The 24,581-nt window shown below is 57.8% G+C and overlaps 1 protein-coding gene and 1 long non-coding RNA gene across 15 annotated transcripts in view; one reads left to right on the top strand and one right to left on the bottom strand.

Moving 5' to 3' along the window:
• Positions 1-24,581, bottom strand: part of PITPNM2 (phosphatidylinositol transfer protein membrane associated 2) — a 133,189-nt gene that overhangs the window by 59,517 nt on the left and 49,091 nt on the right. The window lies entirely within an intron of this gene.
• On the top strand, positions 3,111-4,775 carry LOC125082223 (uncharacterized). Of its 2 annotated transcripts, none has more exons than XR_007121919.1 (3): positions 3,111-3,362; positions 3,574-3,714; positions 4,073-4,775. It is a non-coding gene; the product is annotated as an uncharacterized LOC125082223 (long non-coding RNA). The 2 variants fall into 2 exon arrangements; XR_007121918.1 differs by having other exon boundaries at positions 3,113-3,362; positions 3,574-3,689.

The following is a 24,581-nucleotide window of genomic DNA, read 5'->3' as shown; positions in this document are numbered from 1 at the left end:
CAGGATGACTGACAGGAGACGAGCGGGAAAGAGCTTGCACGCCGGGGAGCCAGGCCCCTTGGGACTTCAGAGCCCGCCAACGACCAGATACAAGGGAGCCCCTGAAAGTTGTGGGGGAGGTGGCCCCAAGAACAGTGGGCAGATGGGATTTAGGCAAAGCGACCCCCCTCTCTGAGTGCCTGGGGTTTCTGTGAGCACTGCAGACAAGACCCAGGGGTGGCAGCAGAGCCAGCGCCATCGGTGGCCAGCTGTTGGCAACAGACAAGGTGGGGAGGCGGCACAGGTGCTCTTGCAAAGGGGACTGTCTGAGAAGCAGGAATTACAGCGGAAGGTGGGCGGGGGGGGGCCCCGTGGGAGGTCCTGCAGCAGCAGAGGGGCTCCTGCTTCTCCCCTCCCTCCTCCCTACCAAAGGAGGGGCCTGACTCGCATCTGCCTCCCACCCTGCACGGGCACCTGGGTCCCCGTCTGCTTCCTCCCTCCCCATTTCAACATGCTTTGGCTGCAAATCCAGGGAGACATGTTGCTGTGTGCCTAGACTCCCTCCCAGCGAGGCAATGGGGTGGAAGGACAAGACGGAGGCCCAGTACTTGCCCTTCTCACCTCTGTCCTTAGACATGACGCTTAGAACTGAGCCTCCCTGTGCTCCTCTGTAAAGAGAGGGGGCAATACCTCCAGCAAGGGAGTCAGACGTCAGCGTGGAGGGCGCGTCGTGCTGTGCCTGGCAGTTGAAGATGTAATCAAGAGCACCTAGCGGCTGGATGTGGCCGGTGGTGCGGCCGGTGGTGCGGCCGGTGGCAGGGGCTGCGGGGCTGGGGGCTGCGGGGGTCTTGCAGGCACTTGGGGCAACACCCTCCCTCAGCTCCAGGAACCCCAGGAGAAGCGCCTGGGAGCAGAGGCTATCTGCAGAAGGCTAAAAGGAGAGGGGTTACCCTCGGGGCCTGATGTAGTTCAGAATTCAGGGCTCCCCACATTTCGATGGGTGACGCGGCTTCGCTCAGCGGGACCCGATAATCAGATACACTGACATTTCTGCAGGGGACTTCGTGGACATAGACTGCGCCGAGGTTATAAATAGCCTCACTTGGACTATAAACAGCCTCACCTCCGTTCGGGCAGGATTTTGCTGCCAAATGAGTTATGAAAAAGCGTTTGGTTTTCTGAGCTTGCGGGATTCTGGAATCGAGGCTAGGGAATTATGGCTCTGCATTTCAGCGTCTCTTCCCCAGGAAACAACTGTGTGTTGGGCCTGGTTCATCCCACAGCCGATGCAGTCCAGACGATGTGCATCATAGACACCCTGCCCCCCCCAACTTGCCAGGCCCCGACCCCGGGGCACGCAGTGCAGGATTGGTCACAAACCAAAGACAGCTTTGCGCTCACACATAAACACACAGAGAAATCTGTGTAAATACAATCGCACCAGCAAACAGGGCTGGGAGCCCTACTCTGGGGATGGAACCCAGCCCTGGGCAGCCACGGACACCTGCTCGGGCCAATCCCTGCCCATGCTGCTGAGCCACATGCGTGTCCAGACCTGCACCTGGACCAGAGGAGGAAGGGGCAAGGGGGAGGAGCCACGGGCTTCCTATTCTCTGGATTCGGCAGGGGCAGCGAGAGCACCAGACAGACTGCGGTCTAGTCCTGGTCCTGCCATGCAGGAGCCAGCGGCCTCAGAGGGGGCCGGACCTCCTCACCAAGCTGCATTTCCTCACCTGCCAAGTCTAAGTAATGGGGCCTCCCCAGATTTTGGAGGGCACATGCATGTGCCCCCAAGGGCTTGGTGCATGATGGTAATTGCAAAATGCTTGGTGACTCTTCTGTTGCCTCAATGTCCAGTATAAAAAGAGCTGCTCTAACTGGGCAGCTTTTCAGTCCCAGAGATGCCCCCATGTCCCCAGGGCTCTCTTTTGAGGTAAGTCCCTTGTGGATTTCTGTCCTGCATCAGGTTTTCCATAGGAATATACACAGAACCTCTGGTTGCTCTGTCTGCCGAGGGGATCCCCAAAGGACAGGGCTCAGGGTCAGGAGAGAAGAGCCTAGAGCAGGGATAAGTTTACCCTGAAAGAGGGGGCATGACATCGGATGGAACATGGGTTCTGAAGCCAGAACAGGGCTCCTATCACAGCTCCCCCTTTTACGTGGTCTTAGCAAGTTACTCTGTCTCTCAGTTTTGTTTAGTTTTGTTTTTTTCATTTTAAAGACTTATTTATTTATTTTTAGAAGAGGGGGCAGAGAGAGAGGGAGAGAGAGAACCTCAGGCAGACTCCCCACTGAGCTCAGACCCTGACGAAGGGCTCGATCTCACGACCCTGCGATCACGACCTGAGCCGAAACCATGAGTTGTACACTCAACCGACTGTGTCCCCAAGGCACCCCTCTGACCCTTAGTTCTCATGCTTATAAAACCAGGTCCGGTGCCATGTGTGCTCAGTTGAGGGGGAACAGACTAAGGGACAGTGAAACATAAAATGCCCAGCACCCAACACTCAAGACAGGGTCACGGCTGCCGTGATTGCTGTGGCGCAGCACGGTCTTGGAAACACCTGCTAACGGAACGCTTCCCTTTGAACTGTGTCCTCACGCTCCAAACAGTTGGGCTCAGAAGAAGTGACTCACTGAGATCGTTATTACGAACCTTCCCACTGCCTGTTTGGGCGCCCTGCTCCCACTCTCTCACTCACCCCCATGTTAAGGCCAGGGGGGTGTACAGATGTGCTTCCCCCACCTCCAAAGGGAGGACTAAAGCCAAGGGAGTACCCGGGACTTGGTCATCAGGCAAGTCAGTCACGGGGAGGAAATGAGAGTCCCTGATCCCAGGCCCCAGGCTATCCCAACCACACCCAGCCTCCGGGCACTCTGGGGCCAAAAACCTCTTAAGGGGGCACAGGTGTGGTAAGTGGCATTCAGTGACCTGGGCTGGGGGAGGCACGAGGCAGGGGAGCCCAAGGGGAGGGCAAGAAGAAGGGGGGGTGGCTGGGTGTAGGAAACGGAGTCAGCCTCTACTGGCCCAAGACCGCACACAGTCTGGCTCTTCTATCACTGGCAGGGAGCCTGGGGCTATTTCGGGAAGCTCTGCACACAGCCCGCCACTTCCCTGCCAGGCTGACTAGGTCAAAAACAAAACCAACCCAGCAACAGCCCGTGTCAACAGGGTGGGAAGTGAGGAGGCGCTGAACAGCCCTGAGCGGAACAGCAGGAACGGGGGAGGTGGAGGACGGCGGGGGCAAGCGCAGACCTCCCACCCTGGGGACGGGGGAAGGCAGCAGGAAACAAACAAGGTAGTTGGAAGCTGCAAGGTACAGTGGGAAAGACTAGTTTTGGAACCAAACAGACCTAAGTTCCAATTCAAGCTTCGTCTTCAAGTAAGTTGTTCAACCCCTCCAGGCCTCAGTTTACCCGATCGCCCACGTGACAGGGGTAGGTGGGATTAAATGAGACGACGCCGGGACCCTGGATGTGTATACGAAGGGTGACACCTGTCCTCCTCCCTGTCATGTCCGGTCATCCCTCTGGGCTGCTTAAAGCCACCTCTGCTGGGCAGCCCCCCTATGAACCCCGTTCTGCCCAAAACAGGTGCTCAGCAAACACCTGTGGACGGGATACACCAGGGGACAGGGCTGGCAGTAGAGACAGCAGGACCAAGGACGGGAACAGTCATCTGGCAGCATTTCTGAGGAGCCCAGCACCTCGTGAATAGCTGACCCAAGTCACCATGTGAGTCCCTTCTCTCAGATCACCTACAGATGAGAGACAAGGGCTCAGAGGACAGACATGCCCAAGGTCACCTAGAAAGTCAGAATTTCAGGAGGCCAGCAGCCTCCAGTGAGGGCTGAGGTTTGCAGCATGCTGTGACCCGGTCTCTCGGGAGGAAAAAAAATGTGAGCTGATGGGCAGCAAAGACAGTGTGGCTCGGAGAGGAATACACAGGTGTGTGTGTGGGGGGGCATTCTGGAATCTTCCCCTGGGGCCCGAGCTGATTACAGGTTAAGGGGGAGGGGTATGTGTACTGGAGATGTGACGAGCCCAGTCTGACCCCTGGCCCCGCACTTGTTCTCGCTCAACTCTCCAAAAGTCCCAAGGTTGGAGTCACAATAGCCAGAAGACGGAAGCTAGCCAAGCGTGCACTGATGAATGAACCGGTACGCGAACGTGGTCCCTCCACAGGCCGGAATGTCACTCCTCCTGCACAGGGAAGGAGCCTCTGCTTCCTGCTGCGCTGTGGATGAGCGTGAAGACGCTGTGCTGAGTGACAGTACCCAGTCGGGAGGGACAGGTGCTGCGGGACCCCATGCACCTACACAAGGCACGTTCACAGGGACAGAAAGCGGGCCGGGGTGCCAGGGGCTGGGGGAGGGAGGGGTCGGTGTTTCATGGGGACGGAGTGTCAGTGTAGAGACAGCAACGAGAAGCAGAGATGATGGTGAGGGCGGCTGCCCAAGGGGAACGTGCCTGATGCCACTTAACTGGACACTTACAGGTAGTTAAAGTGGTAAACTCTGTTACATGTATTTTACTGCAATTGGGGGGGGGAACTCTGGAGTTGGGTACAGGGTCCCCTTTCAGGGCGATAAAAATGTTCTGGAACTACACAGAGGTGCTACTTGTTCACCATCGTGAATGTACTAAATGTTAGTGAATTGCTCACTTTAAGAGTTAATTTTGGGCACCTGGGTGGCTTAGTCCTTAAGTGTCTACCTTTGCCTCAGGACATGATCTCAGGGTCCTGGGATGGATCCCCGCAGCAGGCTCCCTGCTTGGCAGAAAGCCTACTTTCCCTCACCCTCTCCCCCTGCTTGCGTTCGTGCTCATATTCTCTCTCTCTCTGCCCAATAAATAAATAAAATCTTAAAAAATATATAAAAATAAAAGGGTTAATTTTATGTTATATGAAACTTACAAACAAAACAAAACTTTAGGGGTGCCTGGGTGGCTCAGTGGGTTAAAGCCTTTGCCTTTGGCTCGGGTCATGATCCCGGGTTCCTGGGATCGAGCTCCACATCGGGCTCTTTCCTTGGTGGGGAGCCTGCTTCCTCCTCTCTCTCTCTGCCTGCCTCTCTGCCTACTTGTGACCTCTCTCTGTCCAATAAATAAAATCTTTCAAAAAAAAAACAAAAAACAAAAAAACAAACCAAACCTTAAAGCCCCTGGGTGTGAGCCAGGTAGCTCCCACGGACAGGCACACTGGGGGAGGCTCCTGGGGGAGGCCGGCAGGATGCTGAGCCAGAAGACATTGCAAGGGGAGGGGAGACCCAGCTGCAGAGGTGGAGGGCTCTGTGGGGACAGTAGGAGGGGACTGATGGCCTGGGTCCTGGGGGGGGGGTACCCCTTGCCCCCACCCTGCAAACCCCCCAGCCAGCAAGAGGGAGGGTCTGGGGGTCTGGGGCTGGCTCTGCCACATCACCTGGGCTGCCCTTGGGGAGGTCCCTGAGCTTTTGGATGGGGCCATCCATCCCTGAGACAAGCACAAGCTCAGAGCTCTCGGGGATAGGGCTGCTCTTGGCAATGCCCACCCCGGAGGGCTGCTAGACCACCTCCCAGGAAGGGATGTTCATTGCCTACAAGGTCCTGCCAGGAAGTCCCTATACTGTGCAGTTGGCCTCCTGGGGACTCAACCTAGGGTCCCGGTTGGCTCTTCAGGGCCACATTCTGCTTTTCTTCTCCAGGACACCTTAAAATAAGTGTCCAAATGGCACACCCCTTGGCCACCACCTCCCCTGCTCTGGGCTCTCTGAGTCCCCTAACAGAGGCAAAGCTGCCCTAGCTGACAAAAGAGCCAGAGATTGCTAGAAGCCCTAGATCTGGTTTATGGGATCAGCTGCCAGCCCGCTGCTCCCCTGGCCAGTGCAACAGATGTGCCTTTACCTGGTGGCAGTCTGCCTGCTGAGTGAAGATTCCTGTCCACCTGGAATCTCAGACTGTGACCTTAGAAGGAAGCAGGGTCTTTGCAGGTATGATTAGTTAAGGATCTCGAGATGAGATCATCTCGGATTTAAGGTGAGCCCCCAATCCCATGACGGGGGTCCCTGGAGAAGAGGAGGAGAGACAGAGGGGCTGGCCATGGGTGCACCAAGGCAGAATCAGAGTGATGCAGTCAAAAGGCAAGGGACACCTGCAGCCACCAGAAGCTGGAAGAAGGGAGGATTCACCCCTAGAGCCTTTGGAGGGCACACAGGCCTGCAGACACGTTGAGTTCAGCTTTCTGACCTCCAGAAGTATGAGATGATCAAGTTCAGTTGCTCTCAGCCCAGCCTGCAGTCCGGTGTGATGGCAGCCCCAGGGGACGGGACACGGGATCTATGGCATTGGGAAGCAGGACACTGCCCAAGCCGACCGCACAGATGTTAGCCAGTTTCCCCCTGCTCTGCACATGTGCAGGAGAAGAACCCATGCTGTCCTGGTGGGGAGGCCACACCAGCGCTCAGGCAGGATGGAGTAAGCCTGTGACTGTGCTGTCACCAGGCCTGCGGCCAACCGGCTCAGGGTACTTGAGGGCCAGTGAGCAGCCCTTCTGCATCCACAATACAGACACTCAGGGGAAGCGGCCACTAGACATGCAGCCAACCGGCCTCCCTGTTTTCCCTGCTTCCCCACACTGCACCTGGACAGCCTTTTCTGGCCCCTAGGTGCACCAGCCCTAAGCAAGCAGCCAGAAGCCCCGCCCCCCGCCCCCGCCAAGGTGAGGTTTCTCTGACTAGAAGTGCCCCATCCCCCACCCTGACCTTGGCTCAGCATCTCCTACCGGCCTCTATCCTGGAGGAACCTCTCACTGCAGTTAAGAAGCTGGCCAAGGCTTCCCTGACAATTCAGCATCTGGAAAGCCCCAGCATGCCAGCAGCACTGTGGCTGCTACTGTGCCTAGGGACAAGTTAGGACCATCCCAGCTCGAGGGGCTCTGAGAAGCCCAGCCCAGCATTTCTCAGATCACAGACAGGGATGAGCTGCTTTAGAAACACTGAGTGAGCTTGTTCAAAACGCAGACGGCCAGCCCTCGCCCCCAGAATCAGAACCTCTGGACGAGAAGAGCAGGACCCCAGCGATATCAGGAAGCCTACTGGAGGTGAGAACACGTGGCCTAGGTTCCAGGTGTCCCTCTGGGCCTGCAATCAGATGACTGAGCCCTCTGATTCAGGCTCAAAGAGCCCTTCTTCCAGGTAAGGGATCCCTGAGGGCTCGTTGGGTGCCCAGCCTCCTGGCACTGACTCTCTACTTGGCCCTTCTGAGATTTCAATGTCCCCGCCTGCTCTGCCTTCAAGCTCAGGCCGTGTCTCACTCACAGTGGCCTTCCTGGGGCCTGGCCGGAGCAGTTCTTAACCAAGGCAGGTACCCAGCCAATATTTGTTAGGTAAATGACATGGAGTCCAAATTCTGCCCCAGAGCAGCTGGCTGACCTTGGGTAGTTCCCTCCGCCTCTCTGTCCCTCCGTAGGAAAGACTCTGGTCCCCTGCCTTGACCATTTCACAAGGCCACGGTGAGCCTCAAGAATAAACCTGGAGGCAACACGCTTTGGAAACTGCGAAGCCGCATCCCAGCGTGAGCCCCGCAAACCAGCAGTCACACGGCCACCATGTTTCCACTGACTAGAGAGGAGTGGGCAGCCCCGGGCAGCAAGGCCAGCCAGGAGATGCTACAGGGGGACAGGACAGCCAGACAGGGCCCAGGGGCTGGCCCGTCTGCCACACTGAGACAGGCAGGCAGAGCCCAGAGGCTCGGCCAGCCTCCTGCCTGCCCCCCAGCACAGTCCACTGCTCTTGGGGGCATAAGTCCTACCCTGGTCATACCCTGTGGGGCTGTGGGAGGACCCTGGCTTCTGCAGGTCTGTTTCCCAGGGGCAGGAAAGGCTTGAGCTAGACCGTTTCCACGGTGGCAGCGGCTCTGTGCCTGGGGGACACCCCCAACTGGCAGGTGCTCGATGGTGTTCCCCAAGAGCCCTCTCTTCACAAACAGGTTCCTGGAGCGCCCAGGCAGGGCAGCTCAGATGAACATAACACTTGCCAGGCCGAGACAGGAGCCCCTCCCGCTGGCTGCCACTCGTGGTTCCCACGACCTCCAAGCGGTCAGAGAGTAGGGCTGCCTGTCAGATGGAAGGTTCTGCTCCAAGGCACAGGGCAGAGCCTCTTCCTCAAGCTGTAGGCAAGGCTGCCACTCAGAGCCCTGCCTTTTAAATGACCTCACAGGGACCACCCGGTTCTTCCGCCTGGCCTGGGGTAGTTGCAGGGGGTGGGAGGGGGACCCTCCTAAGGGCCCAGCACCCACATACCCCCTTATGCATCAGCCCGACCTGGGTGGATGGTAGAGTAAGAGCTGGGCCTGAGAAGGCCAGGATTCAGGCCAGCACTGCTCAGAAGGGCCATCACCATGTCCCTAGGATGGGCCCCCACAGCTGTAAATGGGGAGCAGTGGGGCACGGGCCAATGGGGGAGGGGGGAGGGTTGATTCCGTCCTGCCTCCAGGAGCCACCCAGCCCAGCATGGCCCTGGGTCACTCAGGAAAGCTCTGTGTCTCTGTCGGTCTCCCCATCGGCCCTGCCTGACCCAGAAGCCCAGTGTGCCAACTCCTGCCTGGGAAGGCAGACAGCTAGGCAGTGACCTGAGCATCAGTTCTGGCCCTGGCTCGCTTTGTGGGCACTATAGCCACAAGCAGCTCCGGCTGGGACACACCCCCGTGCCTCGGTTTCCCCATCAGCAATCCCGTGTGCCATGTGTGCTCAGGGGCTGGCAGAGCCCAGGCTTCATCTTCCAGGTCCTGGGCAGCTCAGTGACCACGCCTCCCGACAGAAGGTCCCCCTGGCTGCCAGCAGCCCCGGCCTGCCCAACATTGGAGAGCACGAAATACAGCAGTTGGCCTGGCCCTGATCCTAAGAGGATGGGCTTTGATACGGAGCAGCCGTTTGAAAGCAATCCATTTTTAAGTCCTGCACTGGAGGAGAGCCCTATAAAACGGTCACCCTGTCACCCTACTCCTGTAGGCAAGCGCAGTCTCACACTCTCACCCAGCACCCCTGTTCTGCATGGAGGGAAGCTAAGGTTCCTGAGATTGGCAGCTTCTGGAGGTCACAGAGCCAGAACTCACCCTCTAGCTTGTGGCCGACGACCCTTGCTCTTCCTGCCACCCCACATCTGCCCCTACCTCCCGGTCTGCCCATGCCAGGAGCCCAGAGTCTCAGGAAGGCCTCAGCCAAGCAGGTGAGCAGGGGTCCGGCGGGCAAAGGAAGCCAGGCGGTAAGAGCAGCTTAGAGTGGCCTGTCCCCCGGGTCCCTGTCTGCGCAGCCTGCCACAGCCCTGACGGAGCCCGGTCACAGCCACAGGCCTCGATAATGTGTACCCACACCTAGGAAGCCGTGAAGTGCTTACACAAGGGCTCAGAACGACAGACCAAGCGAGGGCACCGGTGCAGACAAGAGTGCCCCCCCTACACGCCGTCCTCTTGTCCTTCCCGATCTCCAGTGGGCACCTGCCATGAACTCTGTTATACAGACCAAGAGACCGAGGCTCAGAGAGGCCAAGGGAATTCTCCAGGGTTTTCTGACCCGCTTCCACCCTCTGCTCTCCCCTAGTGCTGGGTGGGCACCGGAGGGTGGGAGACAGGCGACAGGTGGCCCAACACCCCAGCGTTCCTCCGGGGTGTCTCCTCCTGTCCTCCCTGCTACCCTCTGGGCTGCCTGCAGAGAAGTGATAGGGACCTGGGGAGGAGAGTGCCTCCAGCTAGGGCAACAAGGTAGGGAAACTGAGGCACACGCTGGGCAGCTGCCGCTCGGTTGAACTGAACAGAGCATGTCAGATGCCTGGTTCATTCACTCCTACCAAGCTGGGCTTTGTCAGGGGGTAATGGAGGCAGGGGAGTCGCAAGGAATAGGGACGGGACTGGAGGTCTGGCGCTCCCTCCCCACAACTGCCTTGAGGATCGGAGGGCTGCCGTTCACCGTGAGGGGCTCCCAGGAGCCCAGGCGGCCAGGGGCCACAAGGCGGACATAATGGATGCATTCGCAACCACAGGACAAACCAGCACCCCAGCAAGAAACCATCAAGAATTACAAACAATATTCTCTGGGCCAGGAGCAGGCAGCAGGCTGTGTCCTACAGAAGAAGACTCGGGCCACCAGGCAGTGGTTCTGGGGAAGGCATCCCAGCCTGGTGCCCCGTCGGGGAGCCCAGGGAGGAACGTGACCTCGGAAGCCTTGCACCCAGGACTGCTGCCTCTGGAGAGACTGCCGTGGCCTAAAAAATCTCACCACAGTGGCCACCTCTCCCCACGGCCGCCGAGCTTATCCATGTGGCTTCTCGTGGGGTCTCTGAGGTACGAACCCTCCTCAGTTAAGTCCTGATTCTGTCCATCTTTGGAAAAAGCCCTCAAATTGCCTAAGTCCTTTTTTCCCTTCATATAATTTTTAACTTACAGAGAAGTTGCAAATACAATGTGAGAATTTTCGTATACCTTCCCGCCGGCATAACTGTTTAATCCAAGTGCTTTACCGTGTGAGCCCTCTCTCTGTGTGTCTCTCTGCACACAATCGACACGCCTACAGTCTGTTTGGAACTGTCCGGGCATATGCTTCTGCGAAGTCCGGGGGCCTGATCACAATCCCACCCTGCCGGGCACCCTCGCAGCCCCCTCCTTCGTGCTGAGGCATGTGAAAGAGGGGGAAACTGAGGCTCGGTCTCCTGATGCGCAGTGCCGCTCCTACTACATTGAGCCACCACACACAAGCTCTCAGCATAAAGCAGACAGAACCCTCTCTGCAGACTGTCTTCCCCATGAAGGGATGATGCCAGAAACATTTTTAAAAGAAAGCAGAATAAAGAACGGATCCAGACCCGGTGATGGAGGTTCCTGATGGTGCAGTGTTGGCTCCCAAGTTTCAGGCAGGAGTGGGGGGGCTGGGAGGCAGGCAGTGAGGAGGTCTCCATTCAGACCCTGGGCTGTGGCCTCCTTCAGAGCCTGCTCTCCACTTTTCTTTACCCTTTTCTTCCTCAGACAAGTGGGACGGATGGACTCCTCCTCCCAAAGCCCAGTGGCACAGGGCCCAATGAATGAATGAATTTGAATCTGAGATCTGAGTTCACGCTCTGACTTCCCCGGGTGGGTTACTCAACCCCTCTGAGACTCAGTGTGCTCCTTTGTAGAATGGGACCACACTGAGCACTTCTAACGCGTCTGCAGACGGTTAGCTTGGATGAGATGTGTGCCGGCAAGGGGGCAGGGTGCAGAGTCTGCGGAGACTGTGCTCTGAGAAACGAACCAGAACTGGGGAGAACACGGGAAGCAAAGCCAAGCAAGCCTAACTACGAATACTCTGGAGCGCGGGCACGCGTGCGCATGTCTGCCTCTCGGCAGTCTGACAACCTCCTTCCTTTTGACCTGAGATGCTCAGGGGCCCGGGATGCAAAGCCGGCAACTGGGGGCTTTCCCTGCACACACCAGCATGCCACTGTCTGTGTTGCATCCGACAGCACAGCCCCGGGGGCATGAGGAAGGGGGCGCTGGGAGAAGTGGGTGGGAACGGTCTGTCTCACACACATGAGACACAGGCCGGAAAGCCGCGCATGAGAGGGGAGCCACACGACCTTACCAACACCAGGCGCCATGCATGGGAGATCACGCTGCCACCAGCAGAATGCCCAGGGGTCCGTGCAGCCCTGACGGCAGAAGGGGACGACGGATCTGTGTGTACAAGTGTGCATGTGTGTATGTGTGTGTGTGTACAGGTGTGCATGTGTGTGTGGGAGCGTGTGTGTGTGCATGTGGGACTGCATGTGTGTGCAGAGAGTAGGGGTGTGTGTGAGAGTGTAGGGTGTGAGCACACGTGTGACCGCACACGTGCGTGTCTGGGTGTGTGCACACGTGTGTGAGGACATCACAAGACAGGTCGGGATTATGAATGCTCGTGAGCTTCTTGTCACCTGCTCACTTTCTAAAGCCACATGTGTCACGAAGAGCGGCAGCCACCACCAGCGGACTTTCTGCAGGCTGGGCCCGGGCATCGGCTCAGCTTCCCGGGTGGACACGGTCCCGAGTCCTCGAATCCCGGACGCAGAGCCAGCACTGCCGTCCCGCCTGGGACAGCCTGGGTGGTGGACACCAGCGCTCAGGGGAAAAGGAAAACAGATCTTTCTCCCACAGCCTCGTGAGAGCTGCCTAAACCACCGGGCTTCCCACCGAGCCCTTCCCTGGACCCCAGTGCTCCCGTGGAGTTAAAGAGGAGAGAGTCACTCACCGCCTGAACGCCGGCCAGCGGGTGATTACTCCACTTTTCCTGGAATGAGTTTTCCACACTTTCTCCGGCTGGAGCCATCGGCAGCCCGGGCCCCCACCTCTCCGACCTGCTCTCACACCCTCTCTAGCTCTTTACAGAAGCTTTCAAGTAAGTCACTGCGACGTGAAATTACACTAAGGGAGGAGGCTGGCTCCTGGTGCTGGGGGCCCCGACGGGGGAGGCTGGCACGGAGCGCTTGGGATTCACTTTGGATGAAAGCAGGCGGGCTGGTGGAGCACAGCTTCCCTCCTCCAACGCCAGCCCCGCTCTGCCGTCCTTCTGACTTTAGGGCTTGTTGGGATGACTGAACACACATGTGTATCGTCACCAAAGCAACCCCCCACCCCAGATGCACATGAAAGACCCCGGGCAGGGGGAGCAGTCACCCCAGCTGCAGCACGCAGGGCCAGCTTCCCCCGGAGGGTGACAGCAAACACGGGAGCGGACTGCCGCCACGCATGGGGCAGACCTCTTTCGGGTCACATCAGATAACGCCTTGAGCCAGCAAGCCAAAAGCAAACCGAAGAAAACCAGCACACCGCCCCCCCCCCCCACCCGTCACTCAACTCGTAAACTTATCAGAATTTACAGCAAACCAAGGAGAGTCCAGACGCGGGTAATGTCATTAAGAAGCCTGCACAGCACCCAGATGCCAGGAGGGTCTCCTTGACAGACTCCAGGCTCACAGCGAAGGGAAAGCAGGACAGCACAGACGTCTGCAGACACAGAAGCATTCTTCCCGTCCAGCCCGACAGGAACCGGCCTGATTATCAAGGGGAAGCACCCAGAACTCAGAGTGGAGTGCAGCTTGGGAGAAACAGGGCTTTGGGGGATGTGCAAATGTAGCTGGGAGAGGCCCGACCCCAGAACCAGATGGGGAGCCCTGTCTCGGACCGCCTTCGAGGCTGATTTGTTGTTAGAGCATCTGTCAGAGAAGACCCTGAAACAATATATAATCCCCACAGAGCCCGGGAGCCTGACTCCAGGACACACATTTCAGTGTGTCCATTTCAGGCGCCCCCTTCAGTCTTGAGCTGTCTCCCCGCATACCTGCACCAAACTTTGAAGCTTCCCTGTGAGTCAGACGGGCCACTTGGCGCTCGCTGGCTTTCTATTTAAAGATCACAGACGGCTTCTTAGACACCACCCAGCCCGGGGCTTCTAAGGACGGGGTGCTAAATCCGTCCCCTTTGCACCTCTCTTTCCATCGACATAAGAGAGGTTCTAGCTGACCACCGGAGGCTCGCCCCCTGCTGCTGCGCAGGAGGTAAGGGATGGGGAGCTGTCCATCCCCCACCCTACCCCCAACAGGGCGCACAGCTGGAGAATGCCCCGGGACCTCAGCAGCTCCCACCAGGAAAGCCATCCAGAGCACCACGGCCGGCCGGAAGCGGGGAAGACAGGATAGGATTCGACCCACTGGGCAGCGGTCTTAAAGTCCTGTCTGAACCAGACTGTGCCGAGGGGCTGTCCCAAACAGACGGCCAAGATGCCAGGAACCAGCGAGCAGCTGCTTCTCGCTTCCTCCATCCTCTCCGAGATCCTCGGTTACGGGGACAGCACATTCCCCCACCACACTCCATTTCCAGGTGAAAGTGAACCAGGCAGAGACATGTCGCCCGCGAGGGCCACTGGGAGCCCTGCCCCATGTGGGGTGCACGTGTGTGCCTTGCCACATCCCCTCCCCCGGCCAGACCAGGTCCAGGAAAGCAGACTGTCCATGCTATGTGGCAATTACACGGGAAAACAGGAGTGTAACAGATAGCAGCTGGCCCAAGGGCCAGGGGCCAGGAGCCAGGCTGCTCAGAGCCGCCCAAGGGACCCCACACCCCCCAGCGCCGCCAAGCCCCCTCCCAGCTGGCGAGGAGGCTATGCCTCTCCCTCCCCAGCTCCCTCCATCCCAGCTACTCAGAGAAAACCAGCAGCCCACGTGACCAGAACGAGCCTTCTTTGCTAATAAACCCCTCCTAAGGCTGTGACAGTTTTCGCAGAAAATTACCTTTCAGGAAGAAAATATAAGGAAGGGGGAGAGGGGGGACAGAGTGTGAGAGCCGGAGCGACCCGGGCCAGGGCTCGTAGTGCAGCCCCCCATGTCTGCGGAGGTCCGCCCGGCTCCCCATGCTGCCGGCCTCAGGGAGCCGCCCCCGGCTCGCAGCTCCGCTGGCAACCCAGGCCTGGACCGGGGGGTACCCCCGAGCGTGGAGGTTCTGGGACGGACAGACAGACGGCCGGCCAACACGCAGGAGCCCGGGGCTGGAAGGGACGCAGGAGGAAGGGAGGCCAGGAGGAAGAGGTGGGGAGAGGAGAGGGAGGGAGGGAAGAGGGAGAATTGGTTCTCTCTCCTCCACTGGGACCACTGAGCTAAGTTGCCATGGAGAAGGGGGAGCCGCTGGCAGAGCCTGCAGCGGGCGGAGGAGCCATATGCCAGAGGGAAGGCGTCAGCGGAGAGCCAATCCCCACCTCCCGGCGCGGCCTCCCCCAGCCCAAGCCTGGGGCCCACAGTGGCGGCCCCCTGGGGCAAGGAGCCGCTCTGCACGGGTGGGCAGTGGGAGAAACGGCCTCACCCGGCTCCTTGCTCCCTCACACACCCCCCACCCCCAGAGCTGTGCCCTCATCTCAGGTCACGCTGCCGGCCAGACCACAGGAACCACAGGGGCTGGAACCAGAGCCCCTCCGACAGCCTGGGCAAAGCCTGGGGCCCTGGTGTCCGGGGAGGCACTGCAGACCTCCACCCACCTCTCCATTTCTAAAAATTAGAGTGGCCGGACCCCCAGTCACAGGCCTCATGAGTGTCAGCCATATCTCCCACCATCAGGAACAAGTGTGTCCCCAGCAGAGGACTCCTTTGCCCAGAGCCATCCATGCGGAGGGGCAAGGTGGGGGTGGGGGGCAGGGCGGCAGACCCTGCAGGACACCTGTTCCCGTCTGCCCTCTGTGGCCCCACTATTTCCATACAGAGCCCAGCTCCAGGGCAGCCTTTGCCACTGGCTCAGTCACACTCAGAGCAGCAGAAATGGGGCTGGGGAGAGAGCCGGGAGGCCTGGCTTGGGGTCTCTGAATCTCCTCATGGAGATCACGTGACAGGGCAGGTCCAGCCATGTCTCTGGGCCAAATTCCTCATGACAAAGCAGGATAAACCCCCCACCCCGAGTCTGCACCCCCAGGCCCTGGGACACCCAAATGGCTGGGAACAGTGAGGGGTACAGGCACCGGGAAACATACCACCTCGGGGAAACCCATCTCCATAGCAGGTACAGCACCCCCCACCCCACCTCTCCTTGCTCCCCGAGATCGAGTGGGGTGAAGGCTCTCCACAGCCTGAAGCCATCACAGAGACCTCGGCTCGCAGCTCTAACACAGACAGACCCAAGGGTGGCCCACACGGGAGTCCAGCCTGAAGGCCGCAGCCTTACAAACGTTCTCCCTTTACGGTCTTTTCATTTATTAATTTTTAAAAGTTTTTATGTACGTATGGAAGTAGGCCCAACACGGGGCTTGAACTCAGGACCCTGAGCCAGCCAGGCGCCCCTCCCTCCACAGTCTTATTCTCGCCTTTTCCCTCCACCCTTTATCATGAAGACACTCAAACATACGGGAAAGTCTGAAACCCTTTATGCAGCAAACCCACATGCGCGCCACCTAGATCCCGCCATTCTGCCTCACTTCCTCAGTGCGGCAAAACACGTACAACCCATAACTGACCACTGCCATCGCGTTGAAGTACACAACTTGGGAGCCTGTGCCACACTCACTGTGCAACCACCTTCTTCCATTCCAGAACATTCTCATCGCCCCCAAAACCAGACGGCCTTTGGCTTTCCCTTCCCCCTCTTCCTAGCCCCTGGCACGCACCAGTCTACTCTCCAACTCTAAGATTTACCTCTTCTGGACATCTCCTGTCAGGGGAACCACGCACTACGTGGCTTCTAGTGTCCGGCTTTTTTCACGGAAAACGGCCTGCTCACCCAGGCTGTTGCAGGTGTCCGCGCTTCCTCCCCGTCGGAGGCTGCATCACAGTCCCGCTGGAGGAAGAGCCAGATGCACTCATGCTCTGAAGGGCAGCTGGGTTTCGGCTAGGGCCCTCTGACTTTAAAGAAGAGTTTCTCGGCAACACCTCCTGAAACCCCTCCCGAGGGGTTCAGTCTGAGGGATCAGGCTGAGGAGGCTCCAAACTGCATAAGAAGCCCTGATACGCCTTTTTGTTGAAGACTATGCCCCACCAGGTAACAGAGCCAGGAGGCGGGGTCCCAGAGCCCGTGTGTGGCCCGAAGATGAGCCTTGAATCCACGGGCCCCAGCGAGCTGGGCAGCAGGACATGGGAGCACACCAGCCCCACACCCATGCACTGAGACCCACCGGACCCAGGCTCTAGCACTCTCTGGTGCCCATAGGATACACGACCAGCAAGTCAGTCCCTGGGCCATTTTATGAAATTTATGAAATTCTTTTTCATAAATTTATGAAAAAGTCAGCTTCTTCACCATAAAATGGGGGCAACAGTCTCCATTGTGGGGTTATGCTAGAAACGAGATGGGCCCTGCCCCATAGAGCTTTCCTCGATGATGGAAGCGTTTCACATCTGGACTGTCCCGTACGGCCACCACCAGTCCCGCGCAGCTAGTGAGCACCTGGAGTGGGGCTCCTGTGACCGGGAAAGGAATTTTTAAATTTTAACTCACTTTAACGTAAAATGAAAATCGAGTCGTCATGTGGAGCTCATGGTGACTGCCCTGGACAGCTCCAAGGACTTGCTGAGACGGGACGGCAAGACACGTGCCCAGGCTAAGCACCCAGCTCACAGCGCTGCTCCTTCAGTCATCCCTCTCACCACTTACCCCACACCGTCTGGTGGTAGAGCAGGCTTCCGTCTGCAGCCTGGCCCTCCAGGCCCCCTCTAAAAGGACAGAAGGCAGGGGGTTGGGCTCTCAGGGAACAAAGCAGGCACCAGCTGGGGAGTGGGCTCGGTGGGCTCCATAATGAAGTGGATCTTCAAACCACTGACCTCTCCTCCTGTCCCTACTGGCCCCAGACCCCTATTCTAGAACCCCATCTCCTGCCGTTTCCCCCAGCAACTCCTGAGGTCATCCCTGGAATGTCTGGGCCAGAGCTACAGGATTGGAACAGACCCTCCCCCCTTCCTAAAGTGGCAGCAGGGACCCCTGCGGGGATGTACAGAGGGTCCTCAGTCCCAGGCTGGGCTGTGGGGCTGGGCACCCAGGGGGACCTTCCCACGTGCATCCAGACGCTTTCGAAGATTCCGTCTGCCAGCACAGAGTCTGTACTAGAATCCAGACCAGAACGCATCCGACCTCCTCACTCTGCAGAAGCAGACACCCCGACTCAGCTGGAGGAGGACGGGCAAGGCAGGAAGAGCTGGGGGCTCCAGCCCGCCCCCAGCGCTGCCTGGTCTGCACGGCCTCCTTAGAGGCAACTCCACAACGTCCTGCAGGGGAGGGGTACCACACTAGGGCAGGTCCGGGGCCCAGCGATGGCGGGGTGATCCAAGGAGCTGTGCCACTTCAAAGCCTGAAGAGCTGGAGCCGGAGCCTGGCCAAGCTGGCCCACTCCTGCCCCTGACCGGCCCCAACCCGCCCACACTGGGGAGGGAGAAGTGACATCTGGGGACCGCAGGGGAGGACTCCAGAAAGATCTGCCACAGAGAACCACAGCTCCTGGTATGAGCTCGTGAACTGACGACAGGAAGCCCCAGCCTGTCTCCACCCCAGCAAAGTCTCTCACTTTCCAAGAGCCCCCGGCCTCCCCCACCAGAATGGCCAGAGGGATCCCCTTCAAACCTAAGCCCCACACTGTCCGGCAGTGGCGGCCTTCCCTTCGCCCGGAGCTGCCTCCCCTTCGCACTAAGGCCATCCTCTGCCTTCACCCCAACCCGCCCCGGCCTTTCTCACTTAACCTCACAGCTTTAATCCTTATGGAAGACACTACCTACCTTTCTTCTTTTTCTCTTTCTTTTTATTTTTAAAATTGTGTTGAAATATGTAACATCAAATTGCCCATCTTAACCACGTTTAAGTGTCCGGTTCCGTGGCACGAAGCGCACTCACGCTTTCGTGCGGCCTTCACCACCATCCGCTTCCAGAACTGTTCCAGAACATCGGGCAGGACGGAGGCTCTGTCCCCTTTTACCACTAACTTCACACTCCCCAGTCCCAAGCATCCAACCCTCGACCCTCCCCGTCCCCATGCCTCGGACTCCTTGGGGCGTCTCATACACGGACGCACACCGTATTTATCCTTGCGAGCCCGGCTTCGTTCACTCGGCGCGTCTTCCAAGCCCATGCATGGTCCAGCAGCACATGCTTCTAGAGAAAGGACAGTCTCTCGCTCTGGAATGGAGGCCGCGTGAGGACAGGGACTGGGGTTGGTTGTACTCACTGCTGTCCCCCCAGCGTCTCTAAGAGCACCCGCACAGCGCAGGCACTGAAGGAATGCGTGCAAGCACGGGGACTTTGTAGAGGGCAGTCGCCCACAAGTCTGGGCCTGCCCCTCCCAACCCTGCACACCAACTCCCAGGGAGGGCGGCCCCCCCCCCCCGCCCCTGCCCTGCAGTCTCAAGCCTGCCGTTCCTAGGGGTGACGCCCGCACTTGATGGGCCTTTTCCCCGGACACGGCACGTCCACAGGAGGATTATTACACGGACAGAACGAGTGCCCTGCCGCAGACGTGACGATTTGCTCTGGCAGTGTGCACCGCGGCGAGCGCCATGTGCGGTGGTGGGGACAGAGAGGGGTGAGCAAGGACCCGGGGCGCCCCGTGCTGCCAGTGGACTAGCAGGGCCGGCACCCAGCAGAGCAGCTCTCTGGCCAGGATCTGGGAGATCTAGAGTCCATCTGGGGCTCACCACCTTGGCGGTCCCTCGCCTTTCACCTTCTCCGCCTCCTGCCTGACTATTTATAGCCTCATACTCTCTGAGAACTCATTTACCCATGTCCTGGGCCAGACGAGCTTGGAAAATGGAAGCCAGGCGGACCCCTCCATGTACCGGCAAGCCCAAAGGGGTGACGGACGGCGCAGGGAGGGGTACACACCCCTTGCTATACTCGGTCTGCCCCAGCGCAGGAGGTGTCTGGGAGAGGGCAGCTGCTGGAGCCCACGGCCAGGCCTCAGCACCCACTAGACCTCAGCTAGGTCTAGCCAGGTCACTGTGCTGGAAGACGGTGGCCCCAGAAGAGCCCCAGACCACGTCAGAGCTCCTCCCCACTCGGGGAAAACAAACAGATCAGGACAGTGGAAAAACAGCTGTACCTTTAAATTATTTGGCCCACAGATATGAAAAACATTTGCATGTTGAAGCTGTTTGCATGTTTGGTTATTTTTAGGGTGAACCCAGTTGCCTCCCCTTGGAACCGGATGGAGCCCAAGAAGCACGTAGTCCTTTTTCCCAGACGGGGGTCCTGCTCCTGTGTCCCTGGGAATGAGGGCTCACAGGCAACAGGGCCCCCAGCAGGATGAGCCCCAAGGGCCAAGGACTGCGGGGACTTCTTAGATGTGTCACTACGGACATCACAGACACCTACCCAGGTCCACGCGGCCCCCTGCCCTGCTCAGAGTAGGATCTGAAGGAAGGGAAGAAAGCTCAGGGTTCTGCCCTCACCCAGGCCAGGCCCAGCCAATGGGAATATTCCGCTGACATATTTCTAGAACAAGCGGCAATTAGAGCAGATTTTCTCTTCCATTCCCCCTCCCCAAAACAGGAATAAATCAGTTCTACCAATTTCCCAGCTAATGATTTCCTCCATTAAATTAAAAAGAAGAAGAAGAAAATGTTTTTTTAAATGGATTACCAGCCCAGTGCTTTCAGAGACCATGTGACCTGTCAACCCCTCTTAAGTCCTGATACATCAAAGTCCCTTAATTAATTTTTAATAAATAAAAAAGCCATAGTCTAAGAACCACGCCGCCTCCTCCTCCTGCCCCTAGTCAGCCCGCCAGGCCAGGGTCAGGTGCAGGTGGGGCTGTGGGAAGCCAGCTGAATCCTGTCAAAGGTGACCTGAGAGTCAGGACACAAGACCCATCACTCGGGAGAGAGAAACGAGCAGGAGATGGAACACACCTGAGCACTCAGCCAGGGGGGAAGGTGCACCTCAAGTTGTCACAGGTGCCACGGAGGACGAGAGGTGGGACGAGGGTCTTGGTTGCAAGGTGAGCCCACCTGGAAGGCACAGACAGGTGAAGCCAGGAGGTGAGGAGCTCCAGCCTTCGGGCATAGCGGCCACACGAGTCACTTTATCTGGGACCCACGATGCTCTTCCCCGTTGTGCCTCTGCGGTTCCTGGGACAGGGGCAGGCATGCCTAGCTAACACCCCACTTGTTTCTAAAAAGTCCACCCCCAACAGCATGGGCGAACCTTGAAAGCATTATGCTAAGTGAAAGTAGGCAGACACAAAAGGACAAACTCTTTATGATTCCGCTTATAGGAGATGCCTAGAATTGGCAGATTCGTGGAGACAGAAAGTAGAACGGCGGTGGTGGGGGGAGGGAGAATGGGGAGTTAGTGCTTAATGAGGACAGAATCTCTGTTTGGGGAAGGAAAAGGTTTCTGGAGATGGATGGAAGGAAGGAGAGGAATGGAGGGAGGGAAGAAAGGAGGGGAGAAAGGAAGCAGGAAAGGAGGGAAGGAAGGGGGGAGGGAGGGAAGGGTACGAGGAAGGGAGAGAAGGGGGAGGGGAGGAGGGAAGAAGAGACGCAGAGAGGAGCCTCAAGCAAACAGCAGTAGAACCACCCCCCCCCCCATTCCCCCAGCCTCTGCAGCTCTGACATCCAGACCTGAGTCCCTGGAAGCTGGCGGTAAATTTCTCAGGGCAGTTCCCTGGGGGAAGCCCACAGCAGGGCTGTTACCGGCCTGGTTTCTCCTGAAGGTCTTCAGTGTCAAGCCCAAGGTCCGAATACTTAGTTCTGCTTAGCCAGCTGTGTTGGTCAGCACCAGAGTATGCAGTAACTTCCTCCGGACCCAGGCTGGGGTGTGAGAGGGAAGGGATATCTCCACGCCTCCAGGCAGCTCAGAGACCCACAGGATGCCTAAAGGCCCTCGCCCTTCCAGAGGGACCTGCCCCCCCACCCCCGCACCGTGGTGGGGGCTGCCCTGCACACAGCTAAAGGGCAAGGTGTTTCCAGCTCCTTCTCAAGGGAGATTCACTTCCCTCTACACCACTTTCTTTTCTTTTTTTTTTTTTTAAGTGGGGTCCTGGGCATGGAGCCCAAAGCAGAGCTTGAACTCATGACCCTGAGATAAGACCTGAGCTGAGATTCAGAGTTGATGCTTAACTGACTGAGCCATCCACATGTCCCCATCCCTACACCACTTTCTAAAAGAAAGTGTTATCTGCAGACCTCAAGTGACCGCTGGGCCAGGCGACTGCAGTACTGAATTGCTATTTGGTCTCTCTGCTGCTGCTCCAGGCTCCACAGGGTAGCCAAAGTGAGAACGGGAAAATGTAAAAAGAATAGGTCACTCTTCTGCCTCAAACCCTCCAATGACTCCCGTTGCACTTAAAACCAAGACCAGAGTCTCTGCCATGACCTCCAAGTCCTCCAAGACCAGGCCCCTGATTCTCTATCCCCTAGCACCTCCTCTCTCTCCTTCAGTTCCAGCTCCCCTGGCTTCCCCATTGTTCCTCAAACTTGCCAGGCACACTTCTACCTCAGGGCCTTTGCACCTGTCATTCCCTCTTCCGCAGATATTACAGGACACTTTTCCTAAGTTTAGAGGTCCTCTCTGATCATGCTATCTAAAAGCCCTACCACCTCAGCCTCTCTCTCTATTCTAGTCCCTTAATTTCCCTTCCTGGCACTGAGCACCAAGAAACAGTATATCTTTTTTTTTTTTCCTTTTTTTTTAGGAACAGTATATCATAAGAAGGGATGTCATTGGGTTCACCACTGAATAACCAGTATTGAGCACGATGTCTGGCACATGTGTGGTGCTCGATCACTGCTGATGACTTTGGGAGGGAAGGTGGCTGGTGGACGGGTGGCAGGAGCGTCCGGGGACTGAGAGTGTCCTGTTCCCTGGCCTGGGAGCAGACTGTAGAGAGCCATCACAGTGTACTTTGTTACTTTGTGTCTGTACATCTCCTGCAAGTCTGTTACACGTCAATACAAAGTTTTACACTCGTTAGTAAGCTCTGTTGAGTGAATGGATGGGGACTAACTAGACAATAAGAGGTGTGCAGAAGAGCTTCTTAAAGGCATATATGGACTCAGCAGGACCGAGCAGACCAAAGCAAGCTGAACAGAGCGGTCTCTCTCCTTGTCCCACCTAAAGTCTGGAGACTGAGAAGTAAGGGACAGTCCTTCAGGATGTGGGAGTCACCGGGACTTCAGGGAGGCACCATGCAGGGAACAGCAAGGCCCCCTTTGTGCAAACTTGGACAGGCACGAGGTAGTCACACTGTCCCCACTCCCACCGACCCCACCCCTGGGGGCACTAGACATCAGGTCATGGGTCTGAAACGCACTGTGTTGAAACTGGCGGGCAAGGTCAGTGTGTGTGTGTTTTCTGTGTCTGCAGTGGGGACATCACTGACAGAGGCTGTAAGTTCATGCTGCCACCAGGCGGGGGCAGTTCTTCTGACCAGCCAGCCAGTCTGGCTCCCGTGAAGGAGACCAACTGCACCAGGGCCTGGTCTGCACCTTCCCTGCCTTCGCCCTGGCCTTCCGATGCCTGGCCTGCTTCCTAAGGGAGCCTCGGCCATCCTCGCTGCCGGTCCAAAGCCCCGTCCTGTGAAGACCAGCGGCTGCCCTCATTTCTCCGATCAGGCCCAGCACTTGCTCTCTGCAGACCAGCCCGGGAAAAGGGGAGTCACTCTAGGCTCAGGTGGCCTGTGAAGCTGAGCCAAGGGCAGAGAAAGACAAAGAACGTTGAGGAGAAAGAGAAGACACACATTTTCTTCCTGTCCTCACACAGAGAAGTTCTGGAACATCCCTGCCTCACCCTCATCAAAAACACTGACGTAAACAAAACCAGAGAAACCCCGGGATTAGCTACTGCTGCATGGGACAGGCTGCATGTCCTTCCGCCTCCCAGTCCCCCATCGCCTCCCTCCCCGCCCTTGAGCTCAGGCTAAAGATGGCAGTTTCCACCCTCCGCCAAAACAGACGTGACCTTCGGGTTCTGGATGTGACAACCCATCGTGCTCTGGGTAAAGGCCTTGCTGCCAGCCATCGAGACCTGCAGTTATGACAGAGAGCCAACAAACGGGGGAAAGACAACGAGATCTGCCCCATGAACACAGAGGACTCAGGGGAACGACAGAAGGGAAACAGCATTCGTGCCGCTTGGTGTTAGTCTATGGAGTGTAACAGATCTCCCCCAAAACGTCGCAGTTTGAAACAATAAACGTGTCTAGTTTCATCCCGTTTGTGCATCAAGAATCTAAGAGCAGCTCAGCTGGGGGGCTCTGACCCACATGGGGTCACCGCCACAACGCTGAGCAGGGCTGCAGTGACATCAGGCCCCTTCTGAGGGAACTCGCTTGCAGGACCCAGAAGTTAGTGCTGGTTGGGGCAAGGGGCTTCATTCCTCACCATGTCTCCAGACCTCTCTAGGGAGCCGCTGGCCGGTCCTCATGACACAGCAGCTGGCTTCCCAGAGTGAGGGACCTGCAAGACAGAACGGCATAAACCACGCGGCGTCCTGGCCATCACACTCCATCCCTTCCCCATCATCCACACGCCACATAGGTCAGCCCTCCTGGGACATGAGTGTGGCCGAGGGAACGGTGCGGGGACTGTGACTGCGGGAGGTAAGAGCATGGAGGCCGCCTCGGGAGCTCCAAACCTGAGTCCCAGCCCAGCTCCTTCTATCCTCACGGCAGACCTGGGAGGCTAGCAAGTCCCTCCTCATTCCACAGATGTAGAACTGAACCTCGGGCGGGCCCTCTGTTTTGCCCAGAGACCCCAACGCCCCCCACTGGCCCTCATTGGACAGTGTGACATCCAAAGGGAGTCCAAAGCCAGGTGGTGACACCTGGGCATGTCCCCTCATCTCCCGGTGTTTCAGCGTCTATGAAATAAGACGAATAACAGTGCGGACTTCACGGGAGTGTTGCAAAGAGGACATAAGATAATGTGAGAGAAGCATCGAGCATAGGGCCCCAGGCGGGGCCGCCACACTCAGTCAATGCCAGCGTGTGCTCTAACAGGTCACCAAACCCGTGTCAGACTCGACCTTCCTGCAGGCACACCTGCCCCACTCGTCAGAGCGGGGAGGACGGGCTGACCGCTAGCTGCTAAGGATGTGGCTGTGGGTACCCAGGAGGGAGGAGGCTCACTGAAGCAGCAAAGGGCCAGGCTGCTCCCGTGGTCATCCCC

This window comes from Lutra lutra, chromosome 12 (assembly GCF_902655055.1).
Source record: "Lutra lutra chromosome 12, mLutLut1.2, whole genome shotgun sequence".
NCBI classification, from domain to species: Eukaryota; Metazoa; Chordata; class Mammalia; order Carnivora; family Mustelidae; genus Lutra; species Lutra lutra.
Note: the sequence above shows the minus strand (reverse complement) of the source record. Positions and strands in the feature narration are given on the sequence as shown.